The following is a 23,642-nucleotide window of genomic DNA, read 5'->3' as shown; positions in this document are numbered from 1 at the left end:
AACAATTGAAAAAAAAATTAAAGAATGAAAAAATAATCATTTTAGATGTACCTGAGATCCCCTTTGAATTTAAATATTAACATTCTTCTTTCCTCATTAACCGAATAAGGTGAATAATGCTTTCTAACCTGATTTCCCACGATTTTATGTAATATATATGTTCTATGCGGTTAAAATAACAATTGCATATGTTGATTACTTCGCTTGTAAAGTTTCTAACAATTATCTTTTACTTGCTTACATTAACTCTTATTATATAAGATTTCCATCTAAGGATTAGTGTTAAGTTTTTATGGCAGAAAAATTACTTTTTACGATTTAGTTGTTTCACATGGCTTTTCCTAAAATGATTATTTTTTTTATTTTTTTGATTCTTTCAATTATTTCTATTATATTATTACCAATGTTTTTCATAAATTAAAAGTACAAACTTCTAACTTATAAAATATAAAATAAATATTAGATATAATACAAAATTTTTGAAAAAGAAAACAAAAACATGCATTACATACCTTAAGTAAAAATTTGTAAATTTTGTTTGAAAATTTTCTTTTTATCATTATGCTATAGATCATTCGCACTTCAGAAACGTTCAAAACTAATAAAAAAATATTTATAATAAATTTAAAAATTATAATCAATTAAAATATATTATGATAAAAATAATAAATATAATTATACTTACCTGAAGGAGAATTTAAATTTGACTTGATATTTTTAATTATCGAAAAATTATTTCTATATTATCAGTGATAGTAATTTGTATTTCTGAGATGTTACTTAAAATAATATTAAAATTTTCATTAACATTACAAAAATCTTTATTTATAGTTGATTTTATCCATTTGAAAAAACATAAGTCTTTTCAATCTCTAATATGTTATGAAATATGTCAATTGTTTAATTAAACATTATGACATATATTTTTAAACCCTGATTTTTTTTTTCATATAATTTATTAGAAAAAAAATAAAAAATTTGTTTTTTTTTTCAAAACAATAAAAATAATATTCATTGAAATAAAATAAAAAAAATAATTACCTCTTTATCTATTAAAGTAAGCTTCTTAATCTTTCTTTGTCTAGATTTGAACACTCTAACAACATCAATCTGAGTTATTAGAACAGTAATACTTCAATAACTTTGATGTAGAGATAAACTTTTAATAAGACTTGATTGATCCATTAAGCTTTATTTGATATTAATGTGTCATTTAATTGAAAATAATTAAATAACATTTAGATAAATATATTACAATATAAAAATAATAATAATATAATACTTAATTTAAATGTATCTACATATCAATTAAAGATTTGAAAGATATGAAAATCTCTTTATACATAATATTTTTTGTGCAAGAAACTTGAATAGAAGTATATTTATCTAGTATGATAAGTAACTTTGTTAGGCTCATTGTTATGCCTCTTGATAATGTGAAATATAATTGCTAATATGAGAAAATATTATGTGAAATAAATCCCAACATTATGAATTGATTGACCTTATGCTTTATTGATAGTCTTTGTAAAGCACAAACGTACTAAAAATTATTTTATCTGAAATTTAAATGAAAAAGCTTCATCATCACTTGTACATAATGAAATTTGTGATATCATAACTATCCTCTCTAAAAATTGTCCTATTAAAATTTACACAATAATCACATTATTTTTAAATGATTTACAAATCATTTGTGTTCCATTACACAAAACATTTGAAAGATTTACATTTCTTAATAGCATTATTGTACAATTTATCTTCAGAACAAGATGATGAATAAGAAGACTATTTGGTATAAATGAATTTAGAAATTTAACTTGATAAAAATTATAACTATCATAAGTAACACTGTCAAAGCTGAAATAAGTAAACTCATCCCCTAGAAAAATATTAATAAGCTTTTGATTCAGCTTATCAATATACTCATTTTTAGTAGCAAAAATTGTTATTTCCATAATATATTCCGACGACGAAAAATTTTCACGTAGAGAAAGGAAAATAACATATATTAATGAATTTTTTGAATTTTTATTATTTGAATGTTTTATAACCATTTCATCTGTAATATGCACCAATCCATCGTTGATTTTCTGTTTATCTACATTTCCAATTCTAAGAATAAAATCACAGAATAAATGATCTGTTCTTGTCCGCATATTTTCTTTTAAGTTGAAAACTTTCATATATTGCCATAAGCATGACTTAACCATACTGTAGCTAATCATTTCTAATTTTGATGCACGTCTTATAACTGGTAATACTTGTCGGAAATTACCTCCAAATACAATCACTTTACCACCAAAATAATTATAATTATTAATAATATCTTTCATAATTCTATCTAAAGTTTCAATTGTTGTTCGTTTTATCATAGGAGCTTCATCACAGAGTATAATACTTGATTGTCTAAATAATTGAGCAAGTGCACTTTGTTTGGTAATTGCACATAAAGTTAGTTCTGTTGAATTTATAGGTATTTTGAACCTTGAATGCGCTATTCGACCTCCAGGCAATATTGAAGCGACTACTCCTGATGTAACAGTTGAGATTGTTATGTGACCATCATTTTTTAAAGTTGAAAGAAGAGCACGATACAAATAAGTTTTACCCGTACCTCCAAGAACATCTATAAAAAATATGTCATTACATTTCTGATTAACATGACTGATAATTTCTTCTAATGCGTTCTTTTGATCTGAATTGAGTGTATGTATTATATTTATATCTTCAGCTGGAGTAATGATATTTCTCTGTTATTGATCTCATCATTTAAAACATGAAATACCTTTTCGACATGTGGCAATTTAGGTAAGTCAAAATCATCAATGGACTTTCTCATTCTCTCAAGAAATAAGTTAATATCCAATAATATTTTTGACACGCAAGTATATGATATATAAACATTCCATAATTGAATAACATTAGTTGGCTCGCAATAGATAAGAAGAATAACAAATAATTGTCTGAGCGCATTTGACATTTGATAATTTGATACATCATTTAAGTAATATGATATATAAGTATATGTTTCTAATAAACCATGCATTTTTGCAGCTTGTTTAAAAATAGAGCATTGGATTCCATGAACTCGTAATAAATCTAAAAATGATGTTGGTCCATATACATACAATAACATCAAGTCTTTATCCCACTACGTGGGGTCGGCTACATGGATCATTTTTCTCCATTGTGACCTATTAAAAGTCAAATTCTCGTTTAAATCTAATAGAGAAATATAATTTCTAATATTTTATAACAAGGTCTTTTTAGGTTCGCCTCTATATTTCTTAACATAAGTTAAATCTAATACCTCTACTTTCCTAACTGGGTCATCGGAAGGCCGCCGTTTTATGTGGGCAAACCATCCAAGGCGACTCTCTCTAATCTTATCTTCTGCTAGAGCTACTCCAACCTTTATAAGACCAATTTGCTCATATTTTTTTCTTTTTCCATAATTTTTATTTTAATTTATTCAACACATAGTTTTTAGGAATTTCTTTATACAGATAATTATTTGCCTTTGAATCGGTTTTATTGAGATTAAAAAACTTGGTCAACATAGTTTTTTTCACAATGTCAATTCTTAATAGATCAAGTAAATTCTAATTTTCTTTATAATAAACTGATTGTTGGTCTTCTAAATGCAGTAGTAAATTTAATATTGATGGATACATCTTATTTAAATCAAATTCAAATATTCTCCATAATGTTTCTGGTGCTGATACCGATCTGCCATCTCGATATTGTTGAATTTCATCAAAATGTTGTTCTCCATTTTTATGTGTATATGCCATTGAAATTTTATCATGTATTATAAATATATTTCACTGCTTTGATATTGAACATATCTTAATATTTATGAGACAATTATTAAAAAAAATACATTTATGTGACAATTATATTTAGATAATATATATCGATTGTAAGGAACAACCCAACAATTATATAAGAAACTATTTTCTACTTTTACTTGATGACCATCTTGTCTTCTTCGATAAATTGGACATGAATCATCCCAATTATAGTTTGGTTTGAGAAAGATCTGAGATATTTATTCTTACATAATCTATTTTTCATGCAAGCATTATTTTTGTTTAAAGTTTCACATGAAGTATGCATCATATGTTTTACAACATATTCATGTAGACTTTTATATTTTGAAGGATCTGGTAATTCTACAAATACAATTCTATCAAACTGTATTAAAAATGTTATCTTAAATGCATTATCCAAGATAATTAAAAAATGAGCATGTTAAAGTATCTTTTTTCAAATTCAGTAACATATACACGAGAAATTATAGTTCCAAAAATTCACTTCTTAAATAATTGATTCTTTAAATCTTGTAATTTAGCCTTGAAAATACGTGTTGTAAGGTCAAGTCTATCTTGAGCCATTTGTCCTATCTTTAAATCTTGTACTTTGTCCTTCAATCCATATTGCTGCAACTTATATTATTGTTAAAATATTATAAACTCTTTGATCTATTCTTACATCAGATCTAATGCTTATTTATAAGTTTTTCAATATATCTCTATTATTTAAAGATTTAAAAAATTATACGTATGAATTTACAGAAATATATCTATCAATTTCTTTATCAATTCCTCTGAAAGATTTAAATTTTTAATAACATTCATTCGATTGTTGGTTTCAGCATCAGTGTCATAAATATATAATTGAAAGTAACATGAACCATCTAAACCTTTTATAACAGGAGGTAAACTGATAAACTTGCTCTTAAGCTCTAAACGTGTAAATTTCTTATCTTGCATTTACTAAATTTTTATCTATACTATTATATGCTATGATTTTACTTCTAAATTCTTTTGAATCAGATGAATATGAGATGAATAATTCATATAGTTGATCATGAACATTTGTCGGAGCAAGAATGACTTCTCCATTATAACAACAAAATGTTGGTCGTTCAAATTGAAAAAATCTTGCATCAAAATAACAACATGAACGTTGTTGTTTGAGAAAATATAATTATGACAAACTTGATTCATAACTAATATTAACATCATTGATATTTGATGCTTTTATATATGTTTATTAAAAGATAAAATATACATTAATTATTTAGAATTATACAATAGAAATAACATTAAAATTAGAGTTTAGTAAAAAATAAACCTGAAGATTTTGATGTTGACGACAAACAAGCAATTTCTAAATTAGAAAACTGCTTTTTTCTTTTTCTAAATGCTATATATCTCTTCTATTAGTAAGAAAAACTAATTCAACCTTAATCAAGCTTTACAACCTAGTACTTCCCCCTTCATATTTCTTTCTATTCATGTTCTTAGCTTTATTTCGATAACCAAAAAAGTCAAATGTTAGCAATTTCATTCATTTATGTCTAACATGAGATTAACTCCAAATAATGGATAACAAAAAAGCTATATGGACAATAGAAAAAATACAAAATAGTAGAATTAGAATACTATAATTTAGACCAACATATGTTTCATGCAGAACCACTTTCTAGTGAAAATTGAGACAGTACAGAGATTAATAAGAATATATTGAACTTAGACATGAATATATGAAATTAGTTTAAACAAAATTCCAGGTTTGGATAAATAATAAAACTTTTCGTGCTAAATTATTCCAACTATTTAAAGTTTTTTTTAATAAGTAAAATTATCGAAATAGAAGACAAACTCACAGACGTTAATAATCATTTTCTTTGTTCAAACACAAAAGTATGCAATCTGCAAAAATAATCCATGCATTATTAAGAAATAAAACAAAATTACGTCATCATGAATTAAATAATTTTTATTTTATTTTATATGATAGGAGATATAATGCGATATAAGGAGAGAATATCAGAACTATATAGGGGTGGTTTAATTTGGTTTATTTTATAAATTCATAAGTACACAGATTGTAGTAAATAAACTAACTCTAAGAAAATTAAAAAAAATCATGTGCATTTAGGTAAAAAAAGAATTCTAAAATTTTCTTGTTTCATAATCTTAATGAACCTAATCAATTTGAGAGGTTAATATAAAGGGTTTGTGTTAAGAAAAACTGTTTTAATGAGGAATCTCTTGACACGAATCAAGTTATAAAAAGTCTATTATATATGTGGTTTGCATAAACAAGGAGAGAATTAGATTTACTCAAAATAAGATAAATATATATATCAAAGATGAGGGAGAAAAATGCAATTTCCCTAAATTCAACTATACCATTCTTATGGTAAAAGAGCAAATGAAGAAATCTTAATTTTAATAATATTAGAATTCTTTGTCATTCTTAAATAGTAAAAATGCAAGCTAGTATATGACCATATAAAACATAAATAATTGTTACCATTTATTAGACGACGTTAGTGTGAAGGTTTGTGAACTACGAAATTAAAGCTTGTTCTTAAGAACAAAAAAACTTTACTTAGAAATAATGAAAGTAATTAAATGAGAAGATGTTTGTGGATTAAATTGCATAAGTATATTTCCTAGGAATAACAAAAGGAACATTAACATACTTTATTTAGAAATAATGAAAGTTGATAAATGAGAAGATATTTGCTGATTAAATTGCATAAGTATATTTCTTAGGAATAACAACATGAACATTATGGCTCGAGGGACAACCGATTTACCTCTCTTATAATAGATCACATGTATCTTATTTTCTTATTGAATAGATAATATCATCAAATGCTTTGATACTCATGAAGTTTTCTATAGGTTTGTTTGTTGTTTCGACGTTAAAGACGCATCAGAGTGTTTACAACTTCTCAACTCTCATGCATTTTCTTATATAGAGAACCCTAATGATCATGACAAATTAAGAGTCATTATTGGAGAGAGTTAAAAACCTTTCATGGTATTCATTAGCAGTACATTGGTGGTGTTCTAAATTCTAATTTGGATGAAAGGTAAGTGATGACAGTTCTAGGAAGCAATTTAAGTACTACAACAATGGGTCATATATGTCTGCTAAATCCTCTACAAATTTTTTTTTGCAATTTGTTCTATATTTTCACAAGATCATGAGTTTGATAAAGATGATTTAATTCTAATGTGGATTACATTCGGTTTCATTCAGCCATCTCATATTCAACGACAGACAATGCAAGATATCGAAGGAATGTAGTTTTTTGTTTTAGGTAAAAAACCTTTCTTTGACAAGTTTGATGATTTGAGTATATAGAGATACATGGGTGCAAGGTCTGCAATATGGATAAACAGTGTCAATCTAATCTCCACTCTAGAGAAATTTGTATTGAAATATTGTAGGGAGTGGGAAACTCTTCCACTTTCTGGAACAAACGAAGAAGTCGAAAAAATGAAAATTAAAACTTTTGAAAGTAAGGAATACAATGATTCGTTAATTCTATTTAGTATTTTCTAATTATTCATGAGCTGCAAATGAATAATATAGATAATAAAGAAGTGTAGAAAAGTAGCTTCTTTTGGGAGAAGTTTTATGCAAATTACAAATGATAGAGATATTGCAAGTAGAGGTTATATCTATGTTTACAGTGTTGATCGAAAGCGATTCATTATTCCTCCTACTTATCTGACGGAATCCTTTTTAAGAGAGTTATTAAGGATTTCTGAAAATGAATTTGGATTACAGTCTGACGAATCAATCATGCTGCCTTGTGATGCTCCAACAATGGAATATATCTTATATTTGATTTGTCCTTGGAAATAGTTATGTTAGAGCTTCTGGTGGACATCTTATATGGATTCTGTAAATTTTGTTTTGGTATATTTGAATCATATATACTGAAAAGAAGCCTAGAAAATATAGTTAAATAATTGATATCCAAATAACCTAAATTGTCTGATAAATTTCTATTTTCCCTTTAAGAAAAATTAACTTAATAAAAATTTATGTCAAAGAAAGATATCCCAAACAAAGGCTTAATCTATTGATTGCAATATAACTTATTATAAAGTAATCAAACATTCGAGGATTTTAATGTATGTGTAGAAATATGCATGAAAATTCCAACAATTATAGCACAACGAGGCATGATCCATAACATCTTATCAACCATGTGCTTAATTAGAAGTCTTAATCTAACTTGATAAAATGATAACTTGAGGATATTTAAAACAATCGAAGTCTTAATCTAACTTGATAAAATAATAACTTGAGGATAGTTAAAACAAGAACGCCCAAATGCAAACCACAAATTTAATTATATCAATGTAAGTAAGAAAATATCACCAAGAAGCAATAGAATATTAGAGCTTTAGAAATTTTATACTGATTGGTTCGTGCATATGTTCAGAATGCAACATTTGTGATATAAGTTTTACATTCCGTCTGAAGCAGAGCCCTGCATTGGGTACCCATACCCACACCCACCCATGTACCCACCGGGTGGGTATGGGTACGCCCATGGCCTTATGGGTGGGTATGGGTAGGTATGGGTGGGTACTCAACATAAGAGGATAAATCAATTTGCATTGATAATCATCGTATATCTTATATTAGTGCAATTATCATTACGTAATGTGCAGCACTTAACCATGCTGTGACTACGATAAATTCTGATATGCTTCTTAAAAGTTTACAATCATAGCAAAAGGGAAACAAGCCTCAAGGCCATCAATCTGTGGCAAACTGCATTCAAAAAGCATGGAATGTGGGTGGGTATAGGTGGGTATGGCATCCCGAAAGTCACCATGGGTGGGTGTGGGTGGGTGAAGCCCGTCCGAGTAAAGCATGGGTACCCAATGGGTACCCAACCAGGACCCCATATAGGGCTTTGGTCTGAAGTGAATTAACAAATTTTAATAAATCAATAGTAATTAATTATGGTTTGGCAAATGACAAAATGTTTATAATAATAAATTTACCTTACATGATGGGTTGAACAAGAGGACTTTCGACAAACAATAGGGATCAATGAGCAGGCCCAAATCGTGCATTGGAGGCGATGGACAGGGGATGTTGCACCATAGAATATTAGGTACACAAAGTGAAAAAAAAAATCAATCCATTAATAAAATTAACAGAAAAAATATTATCTCAGCTGTCTAATTGTTTGTTTTATACATTTCTCTTCTTCTTATTCTTAAGAAATTCTCAAAAAAAAAAAAAAGAACAACACAGTGAAATAGCATTGTAAGCATGCCTAAACAAAAAACATTTTATAAGATATGTAACATTGATATTATTCAATCAATTGTAAACAACAAATATACCAATAAAAATGAAGTGAGGAAAAACAATCCCTAGGCAAACCTAATTTAACAAAGAAAATTTCGAAGGGGGGAGGAATTGTTACATTTAAAAAATATTTGATTCATATTTCTTGAAAAACATTAAAATTATATAGTTTATGTCCCTTAAGAAAGTCCCAACTCCCTGGAATTTGCTATCACAACTTGTTCAATTATTGGCACGAACATACTTGTTAACAGCGAATGGCGCACCAAAGCTCCCATTGGAGCCATGGCGCATAGCGCACGACACGACACGCGTCATTTTGAATATGTCGCAAATTATACAAGAATGTCGCAAATTATATAAGAATTATAAAATAATAAGTATGAATATGAAATATTATTAATTTGAAAGACAAACTATCATAATAACAAGCAAACAATGACAATACAAATAAATAACAATCTAAGCAACTTATTTAAATAGACAATCTTGTTATACTTTGTAGAATGTTTGTCTATTCTAACATATCCTCCTACATTCTAAAAACTATCTATTAGTTAACTAACATGCTAAGAAAATTACCACGTCTAATCAAGATATCACTTCAGTCACAATCTTATCAAGTCCATTACTAAAAAAAGTCACTTCAACTTTCATGTTCTCCATCAAATACATGCCTTCATACAATAAATTCCATTGAGATTATCCTTCAACCTGTCTCTAACAATTTCAAGTCCAATAAGTATAAAATTTTAAAACAATGACACGTGCTATTTTGCGTCGTGCACCATGGTGTGCATGTGGCACAAATAGCGCGTGCTATTTTGAACATCTACGCCGCGCTATACACATAGCGCCGTAGGTACGCCGCGTCGCGCGCTATTTTGTGCCATTGACATCTATGGGCGCGAACAAAGATAACCATGTAGTAGTCAGATACAAAACAAACTCATAAATAGATTTTATGAGGAAAAGAAACTTAAATACTTCATGAACTTGGGATCATAGATAAAGAAACTTAAACACTTTATCTATGAGTCAGATACAAATTGGACACAGATAAAGTGATCTTTGGCTCATTAAATTTGAAAAGAAGCTTAAAAACAAAGAACAAGAAAAGACAACAAGAAAATGGGAGGAAATTGCTAAATTTTTCTATGATACGAAGAAGAAAACAACAGTATATTGGTGCAGAAGAAACAACAAAAGGAAGAACAACGGTATATTGGTTCGCGAGCAGATGCATAGATAAACATCGAATGCGCCACTTCAATTTTAAGGTGGAAGAAGTTATAGGAATATAGTTAAAAAATTTAACGATGGATATTAAGTTAAGGTATTTTAAAGAACGGCCAGGATGATGTATCGGGAGATTCACAAGCAACACTTTAATGGAAAGAAAGTATAAAAATAGGTATATAAATATAGATATAGCTATGGTATTATAATTTTTCAAGTTTAGTTTGATGTTGCTCCCAATTTAAGCCCAAGTTTTATGTCCCATGTTTAGTTCATTAGAGTTCAAATCAATTCCCTTACTCAGTATAAATTTTAGCAGTCTTCCGACATCTTCCCCATTTAGGAGAAATTCTGAAAAACATAACATTTCCCTCCACGCTACGTGAGCACTTCAAGTAGGTGTCGGATGACACCGCGGCCGTATTTCTTCAATCCCCACTACGCTATGTGAGCGCTTAAGGGTCTTTGTACTTGTTTGAAAGAAGGTGTGGTTGCCTTTCCCCTGCTATGCTACATGAGCGCTTAAGGGTACTTATAAGAGTCAGAGGAAAACATTTTTTTTTTTTTGTGAAATAATTTTTTTTTATCCCTGATTTTTAATGTTCAGTCAGAGGAAAATTACCACAAAGTAGTACTACATTTGCTAAGAAAGTCAAAATAAAACAAGGGAAGAAATTGGAAGCTAATAGAATAATTAATTATAAATATATCTATTATATTCAGATTATGGAATCTATATAAATCCAAATTTAATTTATAAATTTAAACTGTATTATATTTATAATAAAACTCCATTACATTTATGTTCGACTCATTAACACACTTGTGTAATAAATATGCATGTATTTTCCACAAATGTTTTGCTTAATAAACATAATTGAAGTTTGAAATTCCAAACGAAAATTGAAGAATTAACATACTGAATTAGATACCAATATATATGTAATATTGAACAATTTTGTAGCAATTCAACAAGAGTTATAAGAAATACAAAAGAAAATTTAGTGTATAGTAAAGAAAAAAAAAACTTTATACCTGCACGATGACAGGTGTCGACGGCAATGAAGATGCATAAAATTTCATACTTACAATTTTTTTCCTTGAATTTTCTCATATCATTTTCCATTTTTTTAATACTTTTTTTTTGCTTCAATTTTTTTTATACGTTGTACTACATTTACCAAGAAAGTAAAAAGAAAACAACAACAACATCAAGCATTTGTCGAACTATGTGGGGTCGGCTACATGAATCCTTTTTCGCAATTGTGTCCGGTTAAAAGTCAAATTCTCATTTAAATCTAATAAATAAAGATCATTTCTAATATTTTCTAACCAAGTCTTTTTAGGTCTACCTCTACCTTTTTTTAATATAAGTCAAATATAATACCTCAACTTTCCTAACCGGGTCATCAGAAGGCCTCCGTTTAATGTGACCAAACCATCTAAGGCGAATCTCTCTAATCTTATCTCCCATTAGAGCTACTCCAACCTTTTCACATATATGCTTATTTCGTATCCTATCTCTAAGGGTCAAGCCACTCATCCACCTAAGCATCATCATCTCTGCAACACAACTTAGTATTATGCTTCTCTTTTAATGACCAACATTCGACACCATATAGCATTGCAAATCTCACCACCATCTTATAGAATTTTCCCTTAAGTTTGAGGGGTACTTTTCTATCGCACAATAAACCCGATGCATCCTCCACTTCAACCATCCAACTTGAATTCTGCTGATAATATCCCCATCTATTTCACCATTACTCTGAACAATAGATCCAAGATATCTAAAACGTATACACTTATTAATGACTTGATCGCCCAAAAGTCACAATCCCCTCACTAGGTCTATTGCTACTAAAATTACACTCCATATATTTAGTTTTAGATCTACTCAATGGAAACCCTTTAAACTCTAAGATTGACCTCCATAATTCAAGTTTACCTTCAACTTCCTATCAAGTCTTACCAACAAGAAGAATATCATCAGCAAAAAGCACACACCAAGGTACATCTCTTGCAAATGTTTAGTGAGAACAAAAAGATATGGACTTAAGGCTGATCCTTGATGTAATCCAACCGAAGTAGGAAAATACTTGGTCAAACCACCTTGTGTTTGAACACAAGTAATAGCTCCTGCATACATATCTTTAATGATTTGAATATAAGCATTATTAACTCCTTTCTTTTCAAAAACTCTCCATAGCACTTATCTTTGAACTTTATCATATGCTTTCTCTAAATCAATAAATATCATATGTAGATCCTCCTTATTCTCTGTATATTTCTCCATCATACCTCTCAATAAATGCATGTCTTCCATAGTAGACCTACCAGCATGAATCCAAATTGATTTTGAGAAACATTAGTATCACGCCACAACCTACGCTCCATAACTCGCTCCCATAATTTTAAAGTAGGATACATTAACTTAATTCCTCTATAATTTGCACTCGTGCATCACTTTTATTCTTAAAAATAGAAATTAACACACTCATTCTCCATTGATCTGGCATCTTTTTAGTCTTCAAAACTCATTCTCCTAAGCATTTCCACGTCTCTATTGGAATATCATCAGGTTCAATAGCTTTTCCACACTTCATTTTCTTCAAAGCCTCTCTTCGGTTTTATTTATACGTCGATAAAAACAAAAATCTTTATTTTCATTTAGGATGATAGAGTCACTAAAGTCAATTGTATTTTCACATTCTTCATTAAAAAGTTTAGCAAAATATCTCATCCACCTTTGTTGAATATCATCTTCTAAGAAATGTATTTTTTTATCTTCATCCTTAATAGACTTTTCTTGAACTAAATCCTTACAACTCCTATCTCTTTGTTTGGCTAACTTATACATATATCTTTCATCCTCCATAGTATCTAATATATTATATAAATCATTAAAAGCTAAGCTCTTTGCATCGCAAATAACTTTCTTAGATTTCTTACGAGCCTCTTTATGGCATTCTCAATTATCAAAATTTTTACATCTAAACCAATTTTTATAACAAATCTTCTTATTTTTTATCTTTTCTTGTACATTAGGATTCCACCACCAACTATTTTTACTATTAAGAGCTTTTCCCTTCGAAACTCCAAACACATCTTTTGCAATATTCTTAATACCACTAGCCATTTTTTCCCACATATTAGCATCCTCATGCACAGATAGAATCTTAAGATCTAAAATTTTACTCTAAAAAATATTTTTATTAATATTCTTTAAATGCCCATCTAATCCTAGAAAATCGTTTTACTTTTTTTTTTTGTCCCTATATCTTAAAGTCCAAATCTAATAATCGATGTTGGGTACATAAATTTTCACTTGGAATAACTTTGAAAGTCAAAAGAAAAAAAGGGGAAGAAATTGCAAGCTAATAGCATAAATATTTATAAAGATATCTATTATATTTAGATTATGGAATTTATATAAATCCAAATTTAAAGCATAAATTTAAAATGTGTTATATTTATAATAGAACTCCACAACATTTATATATGTATAAATGTGGTATATTTATAATGTGTTATATATATTATATTTATATGTATAAATATGTGTTATATTTCTATAAAATTTAATGTATAAATTCAACAGCTTGAAGCAATAGCATCATCGTATAGTCTATACGAGTTCAAGAAAAATAGATGAGCTGTGTAAGAAAATCCCTTCACTATTAAGCCATATTTATTGCATAAGTTCCACTACAATGTACAATCTTTATTCGTTTGGAAATTGCTTTGTGGAATTTTTGCAGGACGATGATGATCGACTATTTCAGATACTACACCTGGTTATGGGTGTTTTTTGTACTTTATGAGTTATGTTTTTTACTTTGGAATATGTTAAAAATGTTTAGATTTTCTCTATTCTATTTCTTAGCATGTACTGCTCTATAAATTTTTTTTCCTGATTTCATAGGTTCTAACTATTGTACTTATCCTTTTTAGCTAATGAAATTGTGCTATGCCCCTAAATGTCCAACAATAACAACAACAACAACATGCATTTTTCTCCATTCTCTTGTTAGAAATTAAAATGGCCCTAAATGTCCTACGGAAAAAAAAAATTAAGCCTCTAATAATATGATCTCTTGATAAAAAAAAAAGTTTGATATTGAATATTTGTGGGTTTTAACATTAATAAGATTGTTCTCCAAATTAAAAACCTAACTTCTCTGATAAATTTCTATATTACCTATAAGAAATATTACCTTAATAAAAAATTATGTCAAAGAAAGATATCCCAAATGAACCTTTAATCTATTGATTGGAAGCTGAGCTATAATAAAGTAATCACACATTTAAGAATTATATTGTATGTGTATGTGCGTAATTGAATTAAAATAAATCGAACTAAAAAAAACTTCCAATAAGAAAATAAATGCTTATCAAGCCAAAAAAGTAAACCCCACCTTGAGATGTTGGATGTATCCGGCAAGCAGAACATTCGTCTTATTAATTTTATGAATAGATATTTACCATAAGAAGTATCTAATTAGACTAAATAATTGAAAGTACTGCACGGACTTTAAAATAAAAATGTTAATGCTGCCTTGCTGATGTTTTCATAATTTCATGAAACAACTAATTTTGTATTAAAAGAAATGAAAACACGGTTGCTAATTTTTTTTGCTCAAGTACTTGTTTTTGAAAATAGAAAATGAGAAGTAACTAATAAAAGTGAGTCCAAACACAACCTTATATTTATGCTGCTGCTGATATATGTTTGGATTGACCTTATTTCAATTAGTATAGTTCTCCATCTTAAATTTATTTGATTATGTTGGGCTAGATATTCTAATAGTGGTTGCAGATTCTTTTTTTTTTTTTCCTATTATATTTTTCCCGCACTTCATGGACCTCTTCAATACTCTAGGGATATAAAATCTTAAAAGAAGAAAATTAAGAAGGCTCGGGGAAATAAGAACAAAGATCTGGTTGAATGACTAACTGATAGCCAACCAATATAAAATACGGATATTTGAACAAAAATAAAGATAAGTTCACCTTGAGAAGTTTGCTTTATCCGGCGAGCAGAAGATTCTAAGTGTCCGAGAGCATATACGATTTTATACAACAAAAGAAATGCGCCATTTGGTATAGGGATGCATTGATACGAAGAAATAAGGAGGGATGCGTCGAAAAAAGAAATAGGAATATATTTAAAAAATTAACGATGGATATTAAGTTAAAGTTTTATAACGAACACTCACAATGATATATCGGACGATTCACAAGCAACATTTTAATAGTAGTATAGATTTAACAGTAGTGTTGTTATGTAGTGGAGTTTTGAGGATGCTAATAGAGGTTGAGTTATAATGTAGTGGTCAATCAAAAAGATGGCTAAGAGCAAAAGGGATGGAGGAGTACAAAGAGAAGATAACTAATGGTTTTTGAAGCCTCACCAGAGAACCTCAATGAAACATAAATGAGACTCTCATTAAAGAACTTCACAAGGCACTGAAAATTCAAATAACTAAAAAGATAAAGAAAAACATCAAGCTAACCTTCACGCATACAGTTGAACAAAGCAACAAATAATTTTATTAATCCCACAATTGAATTCATCTTACATGACACTTGCTTATATGAAGAATAATCTTGGCTTATTCTAAGGGAGGACAGCCATAATTTAATATAGAAGGGTTTGGACTAAATAAAAAAAATGCATTACATAAAATCTTATATGAGATGGGTTGCGTATATAAAAAAAGAAAAAAAAAAGGTAACATAAAATAAGCAAATATTAAAAACTAATGGTGTTCATAAATCAATAGTAAATCAATTTAAATTAAAAATGCTTAATAGCATGCAACGTGAATGATAAAATTAGTAAATCAATTTAACTCATATTATTAAAGTTTAATAACTTTACACTATCACTATAAATAAGAATGTGAGATATCTTAGAATGTAAGTAATTCAAATTAAACAAGAATTCGTGCAAATGGTGTTTATAAATCAATGGTAAGAAATTATATGATTTAGCAAATGAAAAATTGTTTATAATAATGAATTTACCTTGAATGATATGTAGAACGAGGAATTTCGAAAAACAACCGGGACCAATGAGCAGGATCAAATCGTGCATTGGAGTCGATGTATAGGGGATGCTGCACCATAGAATATTAGGTACCCAAAGTGCAAAAGAGAAATATGAATAAATAAAAAAAAAATAGAACAGTGAAATAACAAAAATACATAGAAAGAAAATATTATCTCAATTATCAAAGTGATGAAGTATTTAAAATTCTTGCATTGAATAGAGCCAATTCTTGCATTCCAAGCAATGGAATATCAAACTTTTTTAAAGAGAACTAAATTCATTTACAAGCATTGAATAATCCAAATGGAAAAACAGGAAGAAAAATATCAAATGAAAACTTATAGCTAATCAAAGCGCAAATATTATTGCGGATTGAGAAAAGTAATGAATAAGCCATTGCCAAACAATTTTGTGTTTTGGAATTAAAATTTTTTAGTGTTATACGAAAAAATTTAAAAATGAATGTTTTGCCGTTTTATGTTGAAAATAAGTTTGAATAGAATAAATGTTCCTTGAAAAATAGTAAGATTTTATTTTTCTTCTTCTTATGGATCTAACAGTTTAAAAGAATGATAAAATCTGCTTATTACAGAGTGAGGCATATAATACCTTAGCATCAATGTAGATAACTTTAGTTCATCCCAATATGAAAGTCTTATAGGAAAGTCATACCATGGCTTTGTATTTTTCTGATATATAAGCTACATTCAGGGTACAGCTTGTTTCTAGATTTCCTTTTTAACAATTTATAAGCATCAATGACCTACAAGCTCTTTTCTTTGCTAATATCATACTGTATTTGATTTATTGTAGGTTGGAAGGTCCGCTGTGCTGAATATTTCCCTAATACAACTTATTTCGAAGGTTTGAAGAGCTCAGCAGTCGTCGGTTTAGCCAACTGCAATGAATACAGTGTACCTGAGAATGGTGACTTGAACCATCAAGTTGTCGGTGTAAGTATTGAAAATGGAAATTTGCACTCTTTCAAGGATCTCACTATCTAATATGCTGCACTTTCGTTTATCTAATTAGTACATGGAGACTAAGATCAATATACTCTAATAAGAGTTTCTCCTCATGGATGTTGCTGCACTCGAAGGAGGAAAATGTCCGTGTAGGAGAGCAGCTGCTTCCCGCAATTCCAGTCCTTGATTTTGGTTTTGGCTTGCGGGAGCATTGTTCTGTATGAAGTTCTCAGGGATTCCTCATGACAGCCATCAAAATCTTTCCAAAAAATGTGCATAACTTATTTTCCTTCATAACTGAGACAAGTCTAATCCACATTATGATAAATTTTTGTGGTGGGCATTTGCATTTTCCTGAACAAAACTAGACCAGTTGATGTGCAGTGTAAACGGTTTGTTGGAGACAATTTTTTCATTGTTTTATCTTTAATCATTGCTACACTTTTACATGTTTATTATGTTATTATTATTTAAATTTTGAACGATCAAAGATGCAAGGTGTTGTGTGAAAAGAAGATTTATCAAAATAAGTAATAGATAATTGAGTAGTAGTAAATTGGTAATAATATATTACATTAATTGAAGTTCAAAAATAATAATATTTTCTAAAATTGATGAGAAACACATATAAATATTAAAATATGAGCAATATCGATAAGATAATGTCAGTTATGCTCAGCGAACCCTTTAAGCGAGAGAGATAAGAAGTACAACAGAAAAATTAGTTTGGAAATAAGTAAATGATCAATTTTCACCCTAATAAGTTTACCCCAATAAGTTACCTTCTTCTTAGACAAAGGCGAAGGTTAAGGAGAAATGAACTTAATTATATGAATTAGGGTTTGGCAAAGAAAAACAAGAATAAATGAGCAAGACCAAATCGTGCATTGGAGACGATGGAAAGGGGCTGCTGCACCATAGGATACTAAGTACCCAACGTGCAAATGAAAAATATGAATACATTAATAAAAATAACAAAGTGAAATAGCAAGCATACATAAACAAAAAATATTATGTCAATTGTGGAAGCGTTGAAAATTTGAAATATCAATTCAACCAATTTTTTTTTTTTAATTTCATTTTGGCATATACCTTTCCATGTATTTCTCATTTGTCTTTTTTATTTATTCATAGCTGAGCACCCTCTTAACTCAAGAGTGCTCTCTTAATAAGGAGATATGATTAACTTTTAGGTACATCCAATCATAAATAATCTCAAACCATGAATCTAGATAAGGCTTGACTCAAGACTGCAGGAAATCTAGTTTTAAAAGGAAAAAAAATTCAATCTAACTCAAGACATAAAATTTTGTAGCTCGCATGCTCGCGATAAAAAAAGATAATTTATTTGTAATAGAATACTAAGAAAGGGCTATGAAAGAAGTCAACTAATTTTTTTTTGCCTTGTATGAAGAATAAAGTATGAAAAATTCAAGAAACTCCACCTTTGTTAGAGGAGAAAAAACATAGAGAGGAGAAAAACACTGTAGAGTAGAAGAAATGAAAAGGAAGAAAATAATGCAACTATCCAACAAGAGAAGAAGCTACTATTATTAGGATATCAAAATTTTGACTTTTCATACTCTCAAGCAGAAATGTTGAGTTCCAAAAGAATCATGGAGATGGCAAAGAAGTGTAGAAAATTGGCTTCTTTTGTGAGAAGTGTTATGTCAACTACAAATGATAGAGACATTTCAAGTAGAGGCCATATATTTGTTATAGTGTTGATGGAAAGCGATTCATGATTCCTCTTACTTATCTGAGGGAATCCATTTTTTAGAGAATTATTTAGGATTTCGAAAAATGAATTTAGATTACAGTCTGATGGATTCTGTATATTTTATTTTGGTATATTGGAATCATATATATTGAAAAGAAACCTAGAAAATATAGTTCAACAAATAAGAATATATTCATGAAGCTTCTAAAGGAAAGGGGTGTATTGAATTTGATGAAGTGCAACTGATTCATGAAGATCTTAGTTTTTTTTACCTTGTTATAAAACTGATATTGTGTATATCAGCAGTGTATGAATCTAAATACCAATGCTTGTGAGGCTAATGGTTAGATTTGAAATTGAAGAGAAGTATTTGCACTGGAAAAATTTCAATGCAAGAATTGAATGACCTTAAAATAATTGTTCACCAAATTAAAAACATAACTTCTCTGTTATGTCAAAGAAAGCCGTCCCAAACGAAGCCTTAATCTATTGATCAGAAGCTGACTTATAATAAAGTAATCATGCTTTTGTATGCACGTGCGCGATGCATATTTTTTTTTTTAAATATATGTGTAGATGCGTATTTGTAATTAAAATAACTCAAACTACCATAGAAAACTTTAAAAATATCTGTCCAGGAAAAACCTCAATCTATTTTTGTTTCCGTTTATCACCTCTCCAATTGCCTATTAGCTAAAATGCAAATAAAAAATTTTCCATAATATGAAAGCTTCCTCATTTATTGACAAACATTAAATTTTTTAACCCAGAGATAAAAATTTCCTCTCAAATATGTTTGTTCACTCGCAAAGCAAAAACTTTCAGTTTGCTTCGGCGAGCGAAACCAGAACGATAGCGAAAGACGAACAAAGCAGAAATATTTTTTTTGAAGAAATTAAAAAGAGACGTTAATAAGTTTACCTTTTGAAAGGGGATGTTTGCTGGGTTTGGTGAGCAGGACCGTCGTTGGCACTGACAATGGGAAGAATAGAACAGCGCCATATATGATTGCGAGCAAATGAAATTTTATGAACGGCGCCATTTCGTGCAGGGATGTGTTGATAAGAAGAAGAAGATAAACACAAATTGTGCCATTTGGTTGAAGATACAATTAACGACGGATATTCATTTAAAGTTTTAGCGCGAACAATCAGGATGATATATTGGAAGATTCACAAGCGAAATTTAAAATCCTCTAACTATACACATATCAAAAAAATAAGCAAGTTTGTTTTAAGATTTTTTTAAAAAAAGAAAAGAGAAAATAAACCCCTCTTGATTCTCAGATATCCTCAACAGAAATAACATTATCAAGGACTTGAGAATTGAATAATTGCTGAAAATTCACGTTGTTACAAAATATATTAGAAAAAATTCTAATCACCGAATTGTTTAGCAATGCATCCGAGATCCAGTTAACATCTTAATACAATTAATGAATTTCTTTTTGTTAACCAAAGCATCAAAGTATTTGATATTTCTATCCCCATCAGATATATGCTTAGAAAAAACTTTTTGTCTCCAAAAAGTTTCTTCCATGTCTTGACACTGAATAAGTTAGTCCTTGGCAACATTTAAATCATTTAAAAAAAAGGATAAAAAATTAAAATATTTTTCTAAAGGAAAAACCTTTTTCTCCATTTCTTTAATGTTAGCAAAAATATTTTTGAAATGATACTTATTACATCAATTAAGACATTTTTTTAAACGCTTCAATTTTAGCCCAATTCCAATCATACCTTTTATTGAGTTATCAAGAGCAATACAACCATAGTTTAAAATTGCGCAATAAGAGGCGAGCCTCTGCGCAATTCTACCCCAAAGAGCCTCATTGCTTAAGCAATTTTGGGTCTGGGTGAGGTTTACGCCTCATGGATCCTGAGGCGCGCCTCAGAGGCTTAATTGCGCAATTTTAGGTGAGGCTTACGCCTCATGGAGCTGGGTTCCACACACTTAAGTTCTTAAAAAAAAAAAAAGCCATTTCATCCCTTTCTTCTTTATGCCTATCCGAACTAAACAGAAGAGCTCCACAAGCACTAGCTTCCCTCGGCCGGCCTTCACGCCGCCTCACGACCGTGAGCAACTTGAGTCCGGCTGCCCTCTACGACACCTCTACTATGGGTTTTAAGTTTTTTTTTTTTTAATTCAAAGTTTGATTTTTCAAGAAAAAATCTAGGGTTTAAATTTTTTTGAGATTTTTGATTTAATTTTGCATTTATGCATTAGGAAATATGGTTAGGGGAAAGGAAAAGTCAAATACATAAATTCCCATTTACGCAATTCTTCGTCCATGAGGCTTACGCCTCGCACCGCCTCAAGGATTACGCCTCGCCTCACGGACGAAAAATACCTCGAGGCTTATTTACGCAATTTTAAACCTTGGATTCAACCACCTTAAAAAATTCAGTATGTCGAATCAACATATTCTGAAATCTAAAACTAAGGCAACCATTCTAAGAAATATTATCCTTCTCTTCTCAATAGAAATCAATAAAGGGCAATAATCGGATAAGCTTCTACTAAGATGTTTTATAGAAGTAAAATGCCATTTAGCAATCCATAAATGATTGAATAGAATCCCATTCAATCTTTTTCAAAATCTATTGTTGTTCCAAGTAAAAGTCGATCCCACAAAATCAATGTCAGTCAAATTACAATCAATAATCATATTTGAAAATTCTTCCAGAGAATTCATATTAGGAGGACAACCCCCTACCCTTTCATTAACATGAAGATTTGTATTAAAATCCCCTCCAACAAACCAAGGATCATTAATATCCAATGCAAAAGAACAAATTTGGTTCAAAAGAATTCTTCTATCATATCTATTACAAGCAGAATATACTAAAGATCCCTTAACAGTAAAATCAAAATAGATAATAGACACATTTACAACATGATGAAAATCTTCTATAGCATCTAAAGAAACATTATTAGCCAAAATAACCAAATTTTATTAGAAGAATTAGAAAAAAAAAATGCTTGAAACCTAATAATCTAACAGTATGCATAATTTTACAAATATTAATCATAGGTTAAATAATAACTAGCAATTCAATTCAATGAATAGGACATAAATTCCTAACTCTATTTCTAATAGAGAGAACCAATCCTTCTAACATTCCACACTAAAAAGTTAATCATTTATTTTTGTAAAGGAAAAGATTTAGGTCCTATTAAGACCGTAAAATTCTTTTTCTTCAATCTAGTATTATAAAAAGAATGAAACGCTTTTGACTTACCCACCTCAAAATCATAAACACTTACCACATCAGAATTAAATTCACCTCCTCCATTTCCTTATTCTCACCTGCTTTTTCACAAGAATTACCATCCGTAATAGAAATAGTTGCTTTATTGAAACCACACTCACTGTTTTATTTTTTCATCATTTTACTAACATTATTCAAAGCCTTGACAACAGAAGATGAAGTAATAGAAATAAAATCATCTTGAACATTAGAATGCAAAGAATCATCACAAAAACCTTAAATTTTCAAAGCAAGATATTTATCATAAACAACCATATCCAAAATTTTTTCAATTCTTAAGAGAATCTAAGATATCTGAATTATTGTTAACTACATTAACATCATTCATATCTATTAGTTCTTTTAAATCTTTCTCCACATTCTCTAAATAATCATTTAGAGAATTATCAAGAATCTATTCTTTATTAAGAGATTTAGTAGGAATATGTTGCTTAAGATTTTTCTCTTTAAAAGAAGGATTCAAAATAAAACAACTACTCAAATCATGCCTATGTAATTTGCAATTTGTACATAAAATAGGAAATTTATCAAATTCAATTTTCTGAATATAACCAGAAGAATCTGAACCAATCCAAATGTCATTCGGAAAATCTTTAGTGATATCAATTTCCACTAAAATTCTTCCCACAGAAGGCCTCGATTTTTTGGCTGTTGCTTGATCAACCTGTAATGGTCTCCCAAAAATGGAACCGATCACTTATAACACTTGAGCATTGAAAAAATGCATACGTAAGTATGATAAAGAAATCCAAACAGGACAAAGAGGTGATTATATGAAATTTCGGAGACCATTTTAATACTCTCATTTAACAGTTTCTCACATAATATGACCTTTGCAAGAAAATCCTGCTATAATCCAAGTCATTTGAAAGATTTATAAATACATGTCTAGCATCCCAAAAGCAAATAGAAAAAAATACCCGTGAGATTCAAACTATGAAAGAATTTCCTAATTTCTTCCATATAAGGCCTTCTGAAAGAAAATTTACTAACTAATGCATATTTGTATGGTTCAGCTAGTTTTCTACTATCCTCATCAGAAACAATTAAAGCAGGCATAACATTCAAAGAAGAAGAAGAAATACTAATACCATGATTTCCATTGCTATCAGAACCAGTTAAAGGTTCTTTAAAAGATTTGGGAAAAGGAGTTTTTCTAGGAATATTAGGCAACACATTCGAAGGTTGCGGATTAGAAGATTTCGGCAAATATTCAGAATTTTTCCCTGACATTAAGGCAA

The 23,642-nt window shown here is 29.3% G+C and overlaps 1 long non-coding RNA gene across 1 annotated transcript in view; it reads right to left on the bottom strand.

Annotated features, from left to right (window-relative positions):
* LOC110112542 overlaps positions 1–23,636 on the bottom strand; it is a 27,685-nt gene extending 4,049 nt beyond the window's left edge. Inside the window, exon 1 of the long non-coding RNA XR_002305038.2 lies at positions 16,420–23,636. This is a non-coding gene — a long non-coding RNA (uncharacterized LOC110112542). The remainder of the gene's footprint in view (positions 1–16,419) is intronic.
* Positions 23,637–23,642: the final 6 nt, after the last annotated feature.

This window comes from Dendrobium catenatum, unplaced genomic scaffold (genome assembly GCF_001605985.2).
Source record: "Dendrobium catenatum unplaced genomic scaffold, ASM160598v2 fragScaff_scaffold_133, whole genome shotgun sequence".
NCBI classification, from domain to species: domain Eukaryota; kingdom Viridiplantae; phylum Streptophyta; class Magnoliopsida; order Asparagales; family Orchidaceae; genus Dendrobium; species Dendrobium catenatum.
Note: the sequence above shows the minus strand (reverse complement) of the source record. Positions and strands in the feature narration are given on the sequence as shown.